Here is a 19,406-nt window from a genome sequence, read left to right on the forward strand (position 1 = left end):
TATTTATATTATCTGTAATTAAAGATTACAGAACAGAAACACTGCTCACCACCTTTGTTTTCTCCTGTCCTGTTCAAACTGTTTATTTTCCCTTTCTGTCCTATGGGAATTATTTTCACAATTAAACCTCACCGAGACCAGCACAAACTGTTTGCACAAATGCCAGAAGCCAGAGATGAGATTCGGAAAATCCAGCTCATTAGAGCTGCAAAGAATGATGGACTGTTTTTATATACAGGTGAGGGCATCAGTCATTCCATGCAACTGCAGACAGGAGAGACACTGTCCTGATCTTCATGGAGAAAGGGGCAAAGCTGGCAAAATTAGACCTGTTTCAGACCATCACTTAATGAGCGAAATTCCTTTGATACTGGAAGTTAACATTCCAGGTACTACTGTTATTAGTAGTACCTGGAATGTACTACTAATACACCAAATTTTTAGTGTATTTGCCTACAGCACTGTCTGGTTTGCTCCACTGAAAAGTCTGTATTCCAGTTCTAACAGCCCAGGAATTGCTCAGGACTCGAAATTTTGCAGGCAGAGCCCATTTTTACTAACAACCCTTACAGAGACATGTGGGGAGATACAAATCCTCTCCAGTCACCATCTGAAAGCAATCAGTGGTATGGGACAAAACTCGTATTTTAGGGGAGAATGAATCCTTTTACCTTTTTCTTTGGAAGCACGATGGAAAGCCCTGCAGCAGAATGTGAGGCATCTCCAGAAGGGGTCAGTTAAGGAACAACATGATGACTGCAGCTGCAGCACAAGAAAAACTCTGCTTGTATTTTTATTACAAGGGGACAGCCTGAAGAGGGGGAGAAAAACCCACTCTCTGCCACACTCCAATGTATGTGACAAACTGGATTAATTCCCACATGTCAGCATCCATTTCAAATCCCCCTGTGGAAACCAGAAGTCCATTTCCAAAAGGAGACAGCTGTCTGTAGCCACATCCCAGAGAAATCTGCCTGTCACACATCACCCCCTCCAGCCCAGTGACCACAAAAGCCATTTCAGAGGAAAAAAAAACTGGGTAAAGTTTTGTCAGAAGGAAAAAAAGTAAAAAAAAAAAAAAAGCCCGAGAAAAAATAACTTGTGAAACACCATTTTTTGCCTTCAGAATCTGTACCAATGTCAGATCATTATTTAGCACGAACAAAAATATTTATCCTGGGGATTGCAAAGACATGAATGCATTTTATGACGACTTCCTTTTATAGACCCTGAGCTTATTTCTGGCCTCTGTTATTCCTGGTGAAGGATTTCTCTTCTGTACAGGGAAAAGTCTGTAAAATGCTAACCATAACCCAAGAAAGCCACTTGTTCATGAGGTTCAGCTCTACAGAGGGCTGCCCAAACCTCTCCAGGGCTTCTGCCCTCCTCTCTCCAGGAAAAGGGATGCAGCTCAAACAAAGGGAGAGGTCAGCAGGGTAAGGAGAGAGATGTTTCTTGGAGTTCTCATTCCTAACCTCTCCACAAAGACTCCAGAAACAAGGAAGCACGGAACTGTCTGCACAGACAGGGCTGAGAGGAAGAGGATGAGGAGCTTCTCCACATGCCCAAGTGAATGCCAGCACTATCCAGGAGCAAATCAAGGAGCAGTTAATTACAGTATTTCAATAAAATCACAGTGGTTCCTGCAATCCAGGATTTGACTGGATTTTTACCCCCAGCAGAGAGCTGCACCCAACCAGAGCCTGAAATGCAACTCCTGCTCCTGATCCCGGGCTGAATTCCCTGTGCTTCATCCTGAGCTGAATTCCCTGCTCCTGATCCCGGGCTGAATTCCCTGCCGTGGCCTATTGGCCATTCATCTGTCTGCAGCTCACTCAGAACTAAACTTAGCACCGGAAAAAGACACTTCAAAGCAACTCTACAGAGTATTGTGAAACACTCTTAAGAGGGTTGGGGCATTCAAGGCAGAATCATTCCAGCCTCCTAGAGAGAAACATCACTGACCCAAACCTGCTTTGTGCAGCTGTCACTGGTTTTGTCAACTGTGCCAGCTCAACAAATACTAGAAATTGTATTTATCTCCTCACAATTATCAGCCTCAGAGAGAGACAGCTCCTGAAATTAGGCAGCAGAAAATGAAGAGAAGTGAGGAGGTTTGCTTGAGAGAGAAATACCTAAGCAAAGCACGGGCTTACACAGCTTAGGGCAGACTTGTCGCGATCTAAAAAAAAATACTACAACCATGAAATCTACTATGAGAATGCTCCGTATGAAAACCACCACAGGATTAAGTTCAAGAAAGGAATTTCTCATGCAAACTTTGCACTCTAATCTGAACTTTTACTGTAAGCATTCACATTCAGTTCAATTATATTTCAGGGGATATTTAGCCAAATACTCTGGAAAATTTGACTTGCTCTTGTCTACTTTAGGAATTAGAGGGGACCAGAGATCACAGCTGTCTGGAACAAGATTATGTTTGTAAAGTACAAAAATATTAAAGATGGGAATACTTTTAAAACAAACAAACATAAAAATCTCAAAGCAAACACAGATAGCTTTCATCTTATTAGGAAAACACATGACTATTTCCTTTTTCATTCTCTACAAAAGAGTCTTATTCAATTGTATTTAAAACCCTGACAAATTCCGACAGGCTTCCCTCTTCCACACAAATTTCTAACCAATTCTGTAAGCATACACTGTGCAGCAAAGAATGTTTGGGGAATAAATGATGCCATAGCAAAATAAAATGCACCGATTCCTGCACAGCGAGCTCTTGAAAGGATTCCAAGATTAAAGGAACATAAAAAATGAATTACCCTTTTTCACCTCTCATGAGAGTAATCCTCCAGGTCAGCTTTGAGGTACATCTGAAACAAATGGTAAACTGTTTGGTAAACAGAAGGATTTTTCAGCAGCCCTTTCTGAAGGAATCATGGGAAAGTTTAGATCTAATCACAGCATAAAGATGAGTTCAAACTAAGGTTGGATCTTTTTTACACATCCTGCCTATGAAACACACTGCATGGAAAGTCCAGGGGCTCCAAGGGAACCATTCATACCAGTGACCTACTGTCTCTGCTTTTATTTTTAGCAAGCACTTTGGTTTTCTTAGGAAGAACTTGTATATTCTACTTCTAATTTTGTTCCTCAAATTAGACACCAGTGTCTCACTCGCCATCACTTATGCAAGCCGAAAGTAACAGAACTCAAGAGAAGTTTTTATTTTTTCCAGGGGTTTGGTTTCCAGCTTGTGCCGAGGGTTCTGTGCCACCCTGACCCCAGGCAGGGCACCAGCAGATGGTGGTCCCAAAGCCACAGCCCGCACTGATAAACTCCTCCAAATCTTCTCATCCTCACTCCCCTGATGCACAATTCAGGCAGCTCACAACCCAGCGGGGGAAAAAAAAAAACCCTTCTTGATTTCCTGCGAACACTAGAACTGGGAATTCTCCGCGCTTCAGAGCAGGCAGAGCTTGAACACGACCTCCTCTCCCCACACACTGCACTCAGCTGGTGTGGAACAAACCCACAGGAAAGTTCCCTTTCTTCATCCCATTTTTAGCGGGAGCGATGGGACCCTGGCAGGAGCTGCGGCTCCAGTGCTGACAGGAATCATCCCACCTATGCCTAAAACAAACCCAGACAACTCTCAGCTGCAGAAACAGCGTTTGTGTTCCTCCAAAAAAAAGGGACGGCAAGTCTTTAATTATTAAACCAATTGCATTTAGCAGATGGTCAAAGAAAAGTACTTTTAAAAAGTTGCCCAGAGGGTTATAAAAACGAACAAGCCCCAACAGCTGCCAGCTGGTGCGTGAAATCAATAATGAGAAAACGAGTCCGACTGTATCTTTGTGCTCATTGTCTGGCCCAAGCCTGCCAGGACAAGGGAGTGGGACGTCACAGGCTGGCTGAATGGATTACGTGGATCTAATTAGGGAAAGACAAACATCTGAAGCGGGGCTGGAAGCAGGGAGCCCGTGCGGGATGGATGGATGGATGGATGGCCCCAAACGCACAAACCCCCCAGGTTCCCTTTTGGAAAAGCCAAAATTCAGCACAAGCACCAAAGGCAACTTGGGCAAACATACAGAATGCTTCACTGATTTTCTACAGCTGGTGTACAGCCTTAAAAATCAATGAAAGTGCGCAAAATTACTGAATTAAAATGTTATGTGAATCCTTTTCCGTATTTAACCACTATGAAGTGTGGCTAAGGATATAAATTAATGTTAAGTCTCAGCCTCCGAAGAGCAGCAACCTGGTTATCACTGCTTTTTGTTCTCCAAACTATGCTCAGATTAGTTTTTTAAACTATGGGCCTCTTATCAACCTTAAAACAATATTAAATTTCTGTAATAACATGAGAAGACTTCAAGCAAAAATGCAGAGGAAAAATAACATTACTGAGGAGGTAAAAAATAAAATCAATTTTACAAAGCAAATTAATTTTATTTAAATAAATTTAACAAACAAAAACTTACCATAGGGACCTGATTACCTTGTACATAATAAAGAACAGATAGTTTTTGGTTTAATAACTTATTCCACGGCCAAAATCTTCCCCTAAATCAGCAGAAACCATCAGTTTAGTTCAGCAAGCATTAGGGGTTTTGTTTGGAGGGGTAGGAGGGGTTGTAGTGTTTTTTTAAGGCTCACCCTGGAGAATGATGGGTTGTTTGATGAACAAGGGGGTGGGAGAGGGGAACAATCACATGCAAGAGTAAACTAAACAGAACTGAGAAAAGCACACTAAATAAAATTTCAGCTGCAGTAGAAGTGTGCCTAAAAAACAGAGCCACCTCACAGTTAAAGACAGAAGCCTGTCAAATCCCAGGATCTTACTGACTTGTCACTGTGGCTTTTTCAGTGAAGGTCCATTGATAAACAGACAGAAAAGCAGATTAAGATAGGCAGAATAAATTATTAATTGCTGCTCAAGACAGCCAAGATAACACAAAAGCTTTCCAAATGTTATTTTTAGCATATAAATAGTACACTGTGTTTTAACTTACATCAGCTGTTTTCTTTATCAGATTTTTATCTGAAGATGGGAACAGCACACGTCCCTTCAGCTCCCATCAGCTGCTACACTTGGTAGGATTTTATCTTGGGGAGAAAACAGAGCTCTGAGCTGGAACTCCATCAGCTGGTTTTGTAGTTACTCTAGACAGGACATATTGAAAATTTTCTTGTGCACACAAAGCCCCTGGTCCGTATTAATGCATGGAAGTGACGCTTCCTGGGGACATCCGGATACAGACCACGCAATCAGCATTGGTTTATGCACTGGAATCTGCTTTTTGCAAATAAAAATCTGGCTTTATCTCCACTCCCGTGACTGCCACAAGCCAGCCACACTGTGTGCAGGGTGCTAGTGCTGGTCTGCATGCAGTGAGCAAATATGATGCACAATTATTTCCATTCTGGCACACACTTGATGAAAAATAGAGAGATGGCTTCTTGGATGTGCCTGGAACTGGATTTTCATTGCCATCACGGTTTGCTTCTGTTTTTCAAAAAAAACCCCAGAATTTGTAAACAAGGTTTATTTTCAGAAGCTCAATTTACCTTCTGTTATCACATAAATTCTGTATCAATAAAGTGCCACCATCATTTTTCTTTTCTGCTGCTCAGCAAGGCCTACTTTCAATCACACAATATATGAAATGTAGATTGCTAGCAGTGAGCATTAATTTTGTCTATTCATTTATTTAGGAATCCTGCAGTAGACTCCTGAAACATTGCTTACAGCAGAATTGTAAACTAAAAGGCACTGGAATAATAAAGATAAGGCTGTCCCATTTAGAAAGGGAAATTTCTACATTCTTGGGTAAACAGAGAGCTCTCATAAATCGAGCAATGCCTTTTAGTGCTGTCAGTGTGACTTGAGACTAGATGGCCCATTGTGTTCCCTAAGAAACTTACTTAAAATATTTACTGTAGAATTGTTTTTAGAGAGAATGATGAATAAATTTAACTCATTTTAACAAAATATTTTGTTAAAAGTATGTTTTTCATTAAGTTCCTTTTAAAATCTGAATAAACACATCATTTGTAAGAACCATGGCTGCCTGGCTCTGTATTTGCACGTGTGCACAGAGGTTACAATGACACACAGATATGAGTCTTGTTTGTAAACTAAAACTCTGAATTTTAATGGAATCACTTTATTTTGATCAAATTCTGCAACCTGTAAGGCCCCATCTTCTTTTAATGACAGTTACACAATGTCTTGCCTTTGATGAGCACCAGTCCTGGTTTTAAAATCTCCATGAAAAAAAAAAAACAACTTTGGGTAGTTGTGCTCAATCCTCCTTGTTTTTATATCCCAAAAGTGTCCCATCTGACGCTCAGATTATTTAATGGAAGATCAAGGGAAATAGTGGGATATGTAGGAGGGAGGGGGAAATATTATGATAAAAGCAACAGCAATCTTCTATTCTCCTGCCTTTACTACATGAAAATAATCACTTTCGTGTTTGTGCAAAAAAATCTGTGTTAAGATAAAGGAACTTATGACTTCAATAATAGAAGTTATGTTTAGGACAGATGAATAAAAGGCATTGAAAAGTCATTGACCACTTAGATTTTACATCATGAAATGCTGCTTTCAAAGTGAATGAAAATGGGGTTTAAAATGTTTTTTTCTTAATTACATAAGTTTCACTAGAATATAAACATCCTTAGTGGAAAAGCCAGCAAGGGTTAATTATGTCATGATGTGTTATGATTATCACAGGGTGATGGTAAGAGGACGTTAATGGTGATTCTTTAAATTCTATTTCAGAAACATTCACAGAAAATAATCTTTTTATTAATAACTTGCTCTGGATATGAACAAAACAACTCTACTGCACTGCAATTATAAAAATACAAACAGCCTGACATGAACACAATGACCTGGATCACCTTCAGTCCAAACAGCAGCCACCCTCTGCGTCATTTCTCAAAGATAAATGCAGGCAATTACAGAAATACATGGGGAGTATCAGCCAAAATCCAGCCAAAAACCAGCACAAAATACAGCTAAAAAATCAGGAATGGTTTATCAAAAAAACCCTAAAACTTTTCAAAAGCTGCAATTATGAAATATTTATCCTAGAAGCGCTGCCATTTATGAAATTCAGGGATTGGCTGCACCTAAATCAGCACATTAAAATGCAGTTAAAGTACCTGAACAACCTTAACCCTGTGCCCACCTGAAGGGCTCAAGACCTAAGGACCTTCATTATGTTGTAGGCAATCATGCATTTGGCAGATGCAATGACTTTTAGGATACAGAAGTATAAAAGAAAGTTCTGGATCTTACTTATTCTCTGTCAAGGAGTAAGTACTGGAGCCCATCGTGGCACACCCAAAATCTTGCCTTTATCCTCCTAACTTGGCAAAATCTCTTCAAGGAGTTCGAAAAAGCTCAGAAGCTCAGGAGGTGGGAAACTGAATTGGGTTTTTGAAAAGCACCTGCTGTTGGATTAACTCTTTTCTTTACAAAGACAAGACTGAACAATGCCACATAAATACTGCCCCTGGTTTCAATGGGAGTAGATAGGTTTTCTTTGGAAAATCCAAGACCCTCGGGGGTGATTTCTGACTCAATTCTGCATCAACAAGCAAAGATCACAGCCAAAAACTGCACCTCTGCTTCTCCAAGTTCCTATTCAAAAAAACCAACTCGCCAGCACTGATGGTTGTTTTTTAAAGATTACGTTTCTTTCAATCAGTGAATTTCCAAAAGGCATTACTGCCTGGGAGAAGGTGCAGAGCTAAGATAATGTTATTTTGCTCTTCAGGAAGGAATTTCAAATAAGGCAGGAGGCAAAACCAGGAAGATGAAGAAGAGTAACAAAAATACTGGTAACAATCAGCCCTGTGTTACTGATCCCTCTTGGACACGGCTGTGCAGGAGCCAGGAACAGCTACTCCAGCTCTGGGTTCCACCATCAGCGATTTATTCTGTAACTCCAAACCTTTCTGAAATTGAGGATTACTGCAGCTCTCACAAGAGGCAACTTGCCTGTGGTTTTCATGCAAGACCTTTTAAACTGATCTTCATGTATTATTAGTTCATAATATCGGAGTCTTTGGCTTGCTTTTTAAGGTTTTTCTGTCACAAGGACATGCAGAGCACAGCTCTACTCAGAACTGGCTTGAGCTGTTCATGCAAAGTTATGACTCTCAAGGCAGTGAACGCAGGTCTGTGCTCCATGATGAACTCCACGATGAATCAGTACACTTGGAAATACAGTATTTATTCCACCTGAAGGTTTCTACAGCTTACAGTGGGGAGGGATATGTTGTTCTTGCTGAAGCACAGAGATCTCCACTACCTCCATTCCCTATCTAGCTGTTTCAGGTGTTTCCCAACTTTGGGATATCTCCTTCAGACGGATTCTCTACACATGTATTTCCATTACTTATATTGTTTACAGTTTATTAATTTCTAATTTGTTAATTTGTGGACCAGAAATCCAGCATGTAATTGTATGGAGCTCCTTCCATTAATGAGATCAGGAATCTTTGTGACTCTTTAGGGAGAACAACAGAAAGACCAAAGTAATTCCCCTAATATAGCACTAACCATCTCCCTTTTCTTTCACCTTCTTCAAAAATACAGGTAAGACCTCAGTCTGCCCCTGTATTTACACTGCTTCAATTCTCAGTTAAATAATATAAAAATAGATGAAAGATCTTTGTCTTGGACTGGTTTCAAAATTGAACACCAATGACACTTGATTCCCCTGATAAAACTCTGTCTACCCGAAGTATTTTTGCCTGCAGTGAGAATTGCTGGTAGCGACGGCAAAATCAAATGGAGTAGGAGTTTCAGGGAGCAATCCAGACTACTGCAAATATTAAAACACCACTTGTGGACTTCTGGCTACATCTCACTTTCTGATTTATCGTAAGCTCTATTACAAGGTAATTCGCTCAGTAAAACTCAAGACCTTTCACCCTGCTACTACCAGAACTCTAAGAATACACACTTAAAACAACAAGTGTGATACTAATCCGAGCTACTCCTAACAGAGGAGAGCTGCTTCCTCTGTACTTCCAGATCCATTAAACTGAGGGGAGGCAGCCAAGAATCCCTCTGAAACCACGGATCTCCCATGCAGCACCGAGCTATAAATATTTCCCACGCTCAGGGCTCAAGCAGCAGCAGCCCGCAACAAAACGCTGCATTCCCAACTGCATCCTAATGGGATCTTCCCAACTCCGGTGCTGCTGCTGGGCTATCAGCACATGAAAGTCCCGGAATAAGAACTGAAACAACGTGATGGGTGCCCATTGTCCTTGAAATCTGCCTGCTCCTCGGTCCCCTTTGTGAGCAGGGCGCTCACACAGCCTCGATCCATCCACGCCTGCATTCACAGCTCACCAATACTCATACGCAGCAAGGTCAGAATTTTTTTTTTTTTTTTTTTTTAACATTCTTTGATTAATGCTGAGAGCTGCAGCATGTTTAGACAGGGTCGTGACCCCAGGCATCCATTTAATCAAATTTCTCTGCTGCTTGTCCCAGTGGAGCCATCGCAACAAGAAACTCTCTAAATGAAAAAAAAAAAAAAAAAGGAAAAGAAAAAGAAAAGGAAAAAAATGCACACTTCACATCTCACATTGTTTACATGCTGTTAAGTAATTATTTCACTCTTCGACCCCCACTGGCCATCAACAGACAAGTCACCTCCTTGGAGATTCTGAAAAGCTTATTCAGCTGTATATAATTCATTTTGTCTCTTTCCTTCATTGTGAAGCTAACTGCTTAGCTTAAAGACTTCTTTGTGAATACTTAAGTACATGGTGTCCATGCTAATGATCTCACTAATTATAAGCTTATTTATCATATACAAAGTGTTCCCTGCTCTTCTTTCCCAAAGCCATCCTACTCCAGCTCTACCATCCAGCAGTTTCTCACCATGTATTTACCCAAACACTCACATGTGCATGCTGCATTGCCCTGGAATTCTGTCATTACCTGAGTGACCCAGCAAGTTGCTCAATATTTGCTCAGGAGTTTTCAATAACACTCTGATCTTTTATGCAGCTCTTCTCCAGGGCAAAGTGCAGAAATGAGCCAGGCAGGTAATAAAGAATTACAGTTTGCCTTTATCTAATAGCTCCATCAGTCAGAGTAATAGAGTTGGATAAAATGGTAACCCATTCACCTGGCTCTCCTTAATTGCTACCCTAGGATGCAAAAAGTAGGGGCAAGAAAAAAGTTTATTTCTAATTGCAGTTCAGAAATTAGAGGTGAACAACTGGAAAGCATGGAGTACCCTCCTCTCCAAACTCAAAGGGAAACTGACTGGAGACAGCATTACAACCACAAAAGCAGGTGTCTAGGGGGAAAAGGGAAGGGGGGGAGCAGTGTGGATTTCGGGGAACGAAAGGATTAATGTGACATTCTGGTTTGGTTTTTTTCTGAGTGTCTTCCTCCTTCCAGAAAGAGAAATATTCGCATTAGCTGGCAGAGTTATGACAAAGATGGTGACATGATGTGCAGAGCATCCTGCTGAGGACTTCTACACCCTCAGTGCACTCCAAGGACCAGATTTTCACACTCTCAGCAGTACTTGTCTACTGAATAAAGGGCTACCTGGATCAAACGGGACAGGGAGAAAGGAGGAAAGCAAAATGAAAGGGGATGCTGGAAGATTAGGATCAGTCGTAAAGGAATGTAAGCAACAAGGATAAAATCAGGCACAAGTAAACCACTGCGTATGTGATAACAACTGAAATTCTGCCTCATCTAAAGCTGACTCCTGCACACAGCATGTGACAGAAACAGCCAGTTTTTGACAAAACTGTCCTTTCAAACAGAAGTAAATCTCAGCAGATCAAACACAATTCTTTACTTGCAAAGCTCTACTGAAACTTCTATGTACACATTTGTAAATATGACTGCATTGTTCCATTTCTTTTGAACCCAAATCACCTTTCAAAAAAAGGACCTTCTGCGTTTAACCTTTGTGGGAACAGGAAATTGTCACTGATACAGAGTAAATTTAGGAATATGGGATAATTAAAAATAAGAAGAAAAACCATTTCTCTTAATCTCACAAATTACCCATTGCATAACATTCTCAGCTGTATTAATTATTGGATATTCTTCACTATCTCCAGAGAATAACTGACATGCACATGAGCAATAAAATAATTGCATTGAGCAAACTCTACCTGAATTGTTGCAATATATGCCTCATGCAGATTATTAAATTAATGAAATACTAGTTGTGACTTTTTTTTTTCTTTGCATTCTGTAATTTGTTGAGCTAAACATTACAGAATTTATCAGCTGGAATAGTACCTACAGCTCATTCAACATTAAATTCTTTTGTTTCTGGATGTTATCTAGTTCAAAAATCACTTTAAATAATACTAAAAAAAAAAGAGGAAGAAACTAAAATTTTGTGTCAAGAGCAGAATTTGTTTCCACAGAAGCTACACATGCATTGCACAGCTTCTCTGTTAGCACTTCTTGCCCAAGAGCAGTGTTGGTGTAACATAGATGTGATAATAATGTTATTACAACCCTGTTCTCAACTGCTTTTACAGAGACAGCAATATTGAAGTCAGCATTTTGCATTCCTGCAAATTATTAATGATTTTAACTGAAGTTCTCCATATCTGGTATCTGCTTCCATCTTAAGTTTGTGATGGAAACACAGAAAAACAGGTTGCTGCTCCTTTATTAATAAAATACCAGTCTTTTCTTACAAACCTTTAGCACCTCCACACACTCAAGTATGGGTTGGACTCCTCCAGGAAACTCATTCTGTATCTTGAAAATATGTCAACCCCTCCTTGTCATAAACAAATTCTTTAAACCTTCATGTAAATCTGATGTAGTAAACGGTAATCATGCAGTATAACTAAATTATCAAAATTTTCTATGTGATAGAAAACCTTCTGCATTTTCTTTGTTAGATTACAGAATTTTAAATAAAATTTTAAAAAGCCCAACCCAAATTACAGTTCTTTTTTGAAGGAGTACTGTAGAACAACCAGCCTGGAGTGCAGGAGCAGACAGCAATAGCATCACTTCCTTGCATGGATGTCCAAAGGAACTCCAATCACAGGCAAAAAAAAAAGTATTTAGGATTTCTTTTAGGATAACTGTGTCTCACTGTGACTGTACCCTAAGCTTTTACTTATGGTTCCCTAAAAGAACTGATGATGCTGTGCTGGGGAAGAAATCAAACCTGGCTAAGAAGCAGAAGCAAGAAAGGAGGGTGGAACTGAAGCAAGAATTAACTCAAATTAATCAAAGAATAGGTCATAAAAACTGGTGGCGTTTTAACACTCTGCTGGAAAATGAAAATAAAACAAGGAAAGAGTCTGGAGATAAAAAGTTCCACAGAGTTCAATCCACACAAAAAAAAGCAGAACACTTTAAATGGAGCACGGCACATCAGGACAACGCTCTGGGCAGGTATTTGGGAGCAGGTGAGAAGCCTTAACCTGTAAATCCCTGCCAGCTGCTCCTGGAGTCAGGCTGGAAACACGGGCAAAATCCCAAGTGAGCCCAGAGCTCAGGGGTGAGCCTGGACCCTTCCCAAGGCCAGAGCAACAAGTGAAGCAGAGGAACAAGAGCGCTTGTCCCCACGGCACAGGTACGGGACATTTATTCATTTTAAGCTGACAAAACTGTCAGAACCAAGGCAGAAAAAGCTGCATTAGCACCAGAAGGAAACCCACTGCTGATAGATAAATGGGTAAACTCTGTGCTGACCCCCAATCTTGTACCTAGTGAAGCTTTATGTAAACTAAATGTAAGGGTGAATACCAGAATGGAAGAATTCTGATTTCCATCAGCGTTATGGCAATTCAGCAACAAAATAAGATCAGAGCTATCTGGAGCCCATCCTCTTCCCTTGGTCCCATCCACACAAAATTTGCTTCATTCTAAGGTAAAGCTATAAAGAAAATGTGAAGAAAAAAACACCATGAAATTCCTTATTTACAGAGAAAAACTACCATTCTTTATCTGTTGGACAGTTTTAAGAGTTCCTGTCAATTTCAGGTTTTTATCCATTATTACATCCAGTAAAAGACATTTAGGAATATGGGATAATTAGACATTGTGTTTTCTTAAAGGATATGGCTAAAAGACAAATTCTAATATTTAATTACAGTTGAGCAAAAAATTCTTCAATTTCACTATTTAATTTTTCAATCTATAAATGTATAAAATAACTGATGCCTCCAAGTCTCATTTCCAGCAGTTACTTTAACTGCCCAGGCTTTCAGAAATTTCAGGAGCCACTGCATGCCTGGACTGAATTGGGAAAATTTAATACCGTGTAAGATATGCAGATAAAATATGAATTCCAGCCATGTAACAAAAATGCCGTTGACAACATGTATATTATGCAATTATGACTGTCATTTTATTACTGTTATTAATTTATTAGTATAATTGCAATTTTTTTCAATGTCATAATGTGATAATAAAGGACTTGTCATTACTACGTTAACCTCGGAACATCTCTGACCTCAGGGGAGGTAGCTGTACGCTTTCAGTCCAAAATGAGCTGTCAGTTACCACAACGAGATTTTGATGACTACATTATCTTGTAATTAAATGTCTCAACAAACTTCTCCTTTTGATTGACAGGTAGTTAAGACTATCTTTGACCACAGGGCAGTTTCTTTATTTTTCAAGAATAATTTTTCAGCAGCGAAGGAGAAAGACAAGAGTTTAAAAATTAAAGTGTTTTGAACTATATATTAATCTATATTTGGTACTTATAAGACAGTTGAAAATTCAACCAAATTGCATTATCCTCTGCTCAAGCTATGGCATTTCAGTGACAACTTTGATTGATTAAAGGAGTTTATGCTTTTCTTTATTAGAATATAGCTCTTTAAAGAAATAAATTGTTTAGATTTTACATTTTCTCCCCTTTCATGCTCATTTTTAAGACAGTAACAATGCTTAGAGTGAACAGTGACACCTACGAGGAGATCCCAGCAGTAAGAAGTATGTTTTAGGACTCATAAAGGTTGATTTCTGATGATTTGGACCATCTACAAGACTCAACAGAAATATTGTGCTCGGACAGAACACAACAGAAACTCAGTTCATAATGGGTTTAAAAGAACAAGCAACATAAATTATCTTCTATCAGACCATCCATCCTCTCAAACAGGATTTTTTGCCACAGCAGATCCCCATTGGAACTGAGGCTGGAGGAGCATCAGTGCCAAGAAGATCCCAAGATGAGAAGTGAGACACAACACAGAGCAGCAACCCTGGTGTCCTCTCCAAAGAGAATCCTGAAGGAGGGAGGGTTTGCCTGCTGACAATCCCCCATGGAAGGATGTACTTGTCCCTTGTGAGGGACATCCCTGGCCATCACCTGTCACCCACAGCCTTGCCCTCCCACGGATCTGTGCATCCAAACTGGTCCTTCCCTGCCCTGGCAGCCTTTGCTGGAGCTCAGGAGGACAAAGGAAGCAAAGTGAGGACTGGAGGTGCCCAGATCAATTTCTCCTCCCTTTAAATGGGATGCCATCCCCAACCAACCCAAGTTCAACATGAACAAAGGATGAGTGACATTCTTCCCAAACAAATTCTGACATCAAACACATCCTACATCAAATACAATCTCAGTAAAACCTGAAGTCTTTTGAAATGCAGAAATGTGTACCAAAAGAAAATTCTGATGATAATAAAATAAAGCAAGGGCTTTCCCCAGCAATGTAAAGGTCACATAGGTTTGGTAGACCTGAGGCACGTCTTCAACACAGCTGGGAGCGACAAAATTCCTTTCCCATTTGTGCTGCAATTAATATCAAATTATTTCCTGGGACACAGCAGCAATTACTCGCACGTCACTGTCACTTAAACTGCCAGGCCTGTGGTTTAACCTTTCAGGAAGAATCCAGTGAGTCACAAGTTGACACAACAACACAGGGTCACAAGCACAAGGAGAAGGTTGCCCTTATCTGCTGATGCACTCTCTGGTTTTGGTATTTCTCCATTTCCTCCACGGGTGCACTGTTGAAATCCAAATCTTATCGAAGACTTACGTTACCAATGTTCAGTTTTTTCATAGATTTCACACTCTGCAATGTTCTCTAAGAGTTCTCATCTCTAGGAGTCACGTACATGTATGGGGAACCAGCTTTCATTGGAAGAAAAAGAAAAAAGCAGAAGGCTGAAAGCAAATAAAATCCTAAATTTTTATGAAATTTATGCGCTTTTAAAAACTGTGTTAATTTATTTGCTGATACCAAATTTTTTTTCACTTTCCTTTCTCTCACATTTCCTCATTTTAGCAACACATCTTCCTGCAGACTGTTGGACCCCAAGAGCTTTATTCAGATATGGAGGGCATTTAATAAACAGCACAATGAGAAGTTGGGATGAAAATCTGAAATGACAAAAATGTTGCCCAGCATGTTACAGTCATTTATGTGGAATAAACTGCTGAGTTTTAATACTGTGCATATAATTTCTGTGAACTGTACAAGATAATGGCAACAGCTATACTTAACTGTATTTTAGGTTGAATTTCAGCTGCTATCAGGACAACTGGATTTCCTGAAATGTATTTCATACTTTTAAATTTATGTTTAAAGTGATTTACTTTACAAATACCTGTTCTTGCAGAAATGACATTAAATAGCTAAGTTTGCACAAGGGAAACTGCTATTTATCAAATACGGGAGTTGCAAATTTTTTGTTATTATGAAAATCAGACACCAAATAAGTTAAGAGAATGCACAGTACCACAGAAATTATACTGTTTAATGTTTCCCCTAATTTTGGCCACAAGCCTTAGTTGAGTCAGTCTATACTTGGTTATATGTTAACACTACTGATAAACAGATCAGCTTTTTTATTCGTAGCAAGGAACAAAAAGTTTGCTATCAAAAGTATACTAAAAAGTTCCCAGTATGAAGGGGGTTTTTTGTATATTAAAAATGGTAACATACACACATATATAAAAGATAAAGCTACTTATTCTAGACCAGCTACAGGTCAAAAACCTTTATATGAACCTTCAAAGGATGTATCAAATGAGCAGACAAAATGTGTGGACAATGCAAACTTCAGAAGTCACTGTGAAATAGATCTTCTGAAAGGCAGTATTTTAATTTACATTTTATGTATGAATGCTTCACTGTACACATATTCTACAGCTCAAATTGAAACTAAAAATACTGACAATATCTAGGATAATACACCTTAAATGATACACTCAATGTTTTTAAGAGTATTTGATTTCGCAAAAGACATTTTTAGGTAACATTAAACAAAGATATATTTTGAAGCACCTTAAACTTGAACAGGATGTTGCAGCGCTTGCTCATTTAGAAGGCTAAGATATAAAATACAGAGCTAGGACACAAGGTTCTTTATTGTGCCCCCCTGATGATCTCGAGCTGACCTCTGCAGACCATATTCTCTGGAATACTGCAGGAATAACTGCACAGCCAGATACCTCAGCTGGTCTGCCCCTGCCCTCCTGAGCAGGTTGGAAGTGCTCTCTAAGAGGATTACTTCCAGCCTGAAAAATGTTTTGGGAAGGAGAAGATTCAGCACTGCTTACAGCGAGGCATGGCTGTGTCCTGTCCTGAGAAGAACACTCTCTTTGGAGGAAAATTCTCTTTGGAGTTCTGTCACTGCAGCCTCACAGACACCCTCACTGCTGCTTCCAGAGATTGCTACCAACCGGTTCAAAGTTCGTGAAAATTATTTTATCCTAACTGTGTTTCAGTGGAGGGATGTGTCAAGGATAGGACTTCCATAAAGGAAAAAGTGGGAGTTCTGTTCCCCACTCCAGCTCTCACACACCAAATTCAGACATTTGGGGTTTTTACACATTTCCACAAGTCTGGGAACAGCGTTTCCTGTCAGTTCCTCCAGACTGTGTCAGTCAACAGGCACAACACCATGAGCTGCCTCTGTCTGGAATATGTTTTCCCTCATTTAGGAAAGTGCAGTAATTCATCAGTGATTTAACCTATAGACATTTGAAGGTTGGAGAGCACCTCAGAGGGGCTGTTGACCTTCAGCAACCGAAAGAATTGAAGCTCCAGCCTTAGTCAATATATATTTATCTTTCTGTTGGGACTATTACAACTGTTCAAGTAATGCTGACCTTGAAACTTCTGCACACGATGCACCAGAATAATGATCCCTGAAGGAAGAGTATAAAAATACCTAAATAGGATATCTAAATCCAAAATGCACATAAAGATAAAAGGAAGCATTTCAAAATGTGAAGTCGCTTAAGATGTGGTAATATTATTGAGGCTCCTATTAATTATAATTTGAATAACATTGCTAAATACCATAATTACACATTTCTAAATATTTTAATGATAGGATATAATTTATGTCAAAGACCTTGTTTGTTTCACTGTGAAATCTTTGCCTATTTGTAATTAATTTAACGTCTGACTGACAGCCTCGTAAATCGAAATGATCTCCATCTTCAATGTGCTCTGCTGAGCAGGGAGAGTACAAAGTCTCAGCCCTGGACCTTGGGCTTTTGTAACTTTGCTGCAGACAGAAAATTACAAGAAATAAAATGGCTGGTTTCATGTGATGTCCCAGTTACTTGTTCCCTCACATTTCAGGCAGAATTTTCTCTCAAATTTGAGATTCAAACAGCAGCCAGGACCAATTGTAATACAATAATCAAAAATATTATGGTACTACAGGTACCATAAAATGAACCTTCCTGGGGCCTCTCTTTTTCCAGTACCTAATACTTGACAGGGCAGTTGGAAAGCCTTTTCAAGCAAGTTTTCAGGGTATTTTTCTGAAAAAATCAAAACTCTCTTCTGAGGTGGCTGAAGGAAGGACGAAAACCATCAGAAGGAGGCTTTGAGCACAAAATATACTGACATTGTTTCACACCCAGCCTCAAAACCACCACACTTCACATGTAAAATTATATGAAAAAATCCCCCCCAAAAAAGCACACCTAACGTTTTTAAGTTGGCTGTTTGACTTCTCTTCAGGACATTCCAAAACCAATGCAAAAATCCTTCAAATTCAAACTGCAGCTACACATTGTCCCTCAATGACCCCACCTGAGCTGTTTACAGGTTTTAATTGAAAGAATTACCATTTAAAAAAACCCACAGTAAGGGCAGTCTGTTAGATTTTATACCAACTACTCATCACTCAGAGTTCTCCACTCTCTTTTCTGCAGAGTCCAGGGCATTACCACAACGCTGTTCAGTGGCATCAGAGACATCAGTGCACAAGAACACCCAAAAACACTGGTACCAAGGAACAGCTTGTTTTTTTCCTCCCTTTGGATTGTTCCTCTCACTTCAAAAACTAAAAAGACTAAAAAAACTACTTGAAGAAGACCACCTCGCTTGCACACTTCATTAAGGAGTAACTTATTTTCAAGTGCAAACGTGACCTGAGTCAGCTACCAAATGCATAAAATAAACATGTCCACATCTTACAAATTATTTTCCAACCTCACCACAGATTTCACAACTGTCAGCTTTCTGGCTGTCTGGAATTTTCTATTTTCTAAAAGCCTGAATCAGCAGAATCAGCATTATGCTTTCTAACTGACCTGAGAAGCTCTTGTTGGAGAGGGAGAAGGAAACTCATGCTCAAACTCCTCCAATTCAGAACCTGGGGTATTTTTTAAATACTCTCCCACCACTTGCATATGCAAAGTGGGTTAAAAAAGGGCTGTAAGATAGCAGTAGAGTCTTTTTGTAGCTACATCCAACCTGTGAAAAATATTTTTGGTTGAGTTAAAACATGCAGCACAGGCAGTGAGCTGTTCTGTAATTGAAGATCACGCACCAAAACCCCAGCTAAACACAGAGGTAGATTGGATGCAGACATTACAGAGAGCATCCAAAGGCAATTCCACAAGAGCTTTTCTGCTCAGTGCATTTTATTTGGGCTCAGGAGAGCCAGTGCCATTTTATTTTGCGTGGTATTATCCCAGATGCTGTTGTGTTTTGGACTTATTTATGCATTTCCCATTGGGACACAGGAGTTTGCAGGAAAATCTGATCCCTCAAGCAGGTATTCCTTTCCCTACTGTAGCAAATAAAGGGCTACCTTAAAAGAGGAGAAAAAAGCTAAAAACTGCACCTATACAAAGCAGTTCAGCGTGGTACATGGAGTTTTATCTCATCCATATACTGCATAATAAAACTTACTGTTGTATTAACTCTCTTCCATGATGTCCACTGGATTATGGCTTCAGCAGAAGTGGGGTTTTTTTTTAAATAAAGAAATCTGCTGGGTTTGGGAAAAATGAGGCTCATCTGGGGATGCAAGAACTTCATCTCTTGGTAACCAGTTCAGAATCAAACCTGTCAGTGCACAAGGCAGTCCTGTCTGAGCAGTGCTTGGTAAAATGAAGTCCGAGAGCTTTGGACACCTTCTGCCCAACAGCATAACCATAAATTCTGCCTCCAGGAGACCACTCAGCTCT

At 39.7% G+C, this 19,406-nt stretch overlaps 1 protein-coding gene across 1 annotated transcript in view; it reads right to left on the reverse strand.

The window, feature by feature from the left end:
• DACH2 (dachshund family transcription factor 2) overlaps positions 1 to 19,406 on the reverse strand; it is a 233,700-nt gene that overhangs the window by 168,437 nt on the left and 45,857 nt on the right. The gene's annotated exons all lie outside the window — the stretch shown is intronic.

This window comes from Sylvia atricapilla, chromosome Z, assembly GCF_009819655.1.
Source record: "Sylvia atricapilla isolate bSylAtr1 chromosome Z, bSylAtr1.pri, whole genome shotgun sequence".
NCBI lineage: Eukaryota > Metazoa > Chordata > Aves > Passeriformes > Sylviidae > Sylvia > Sylvia atricapilla.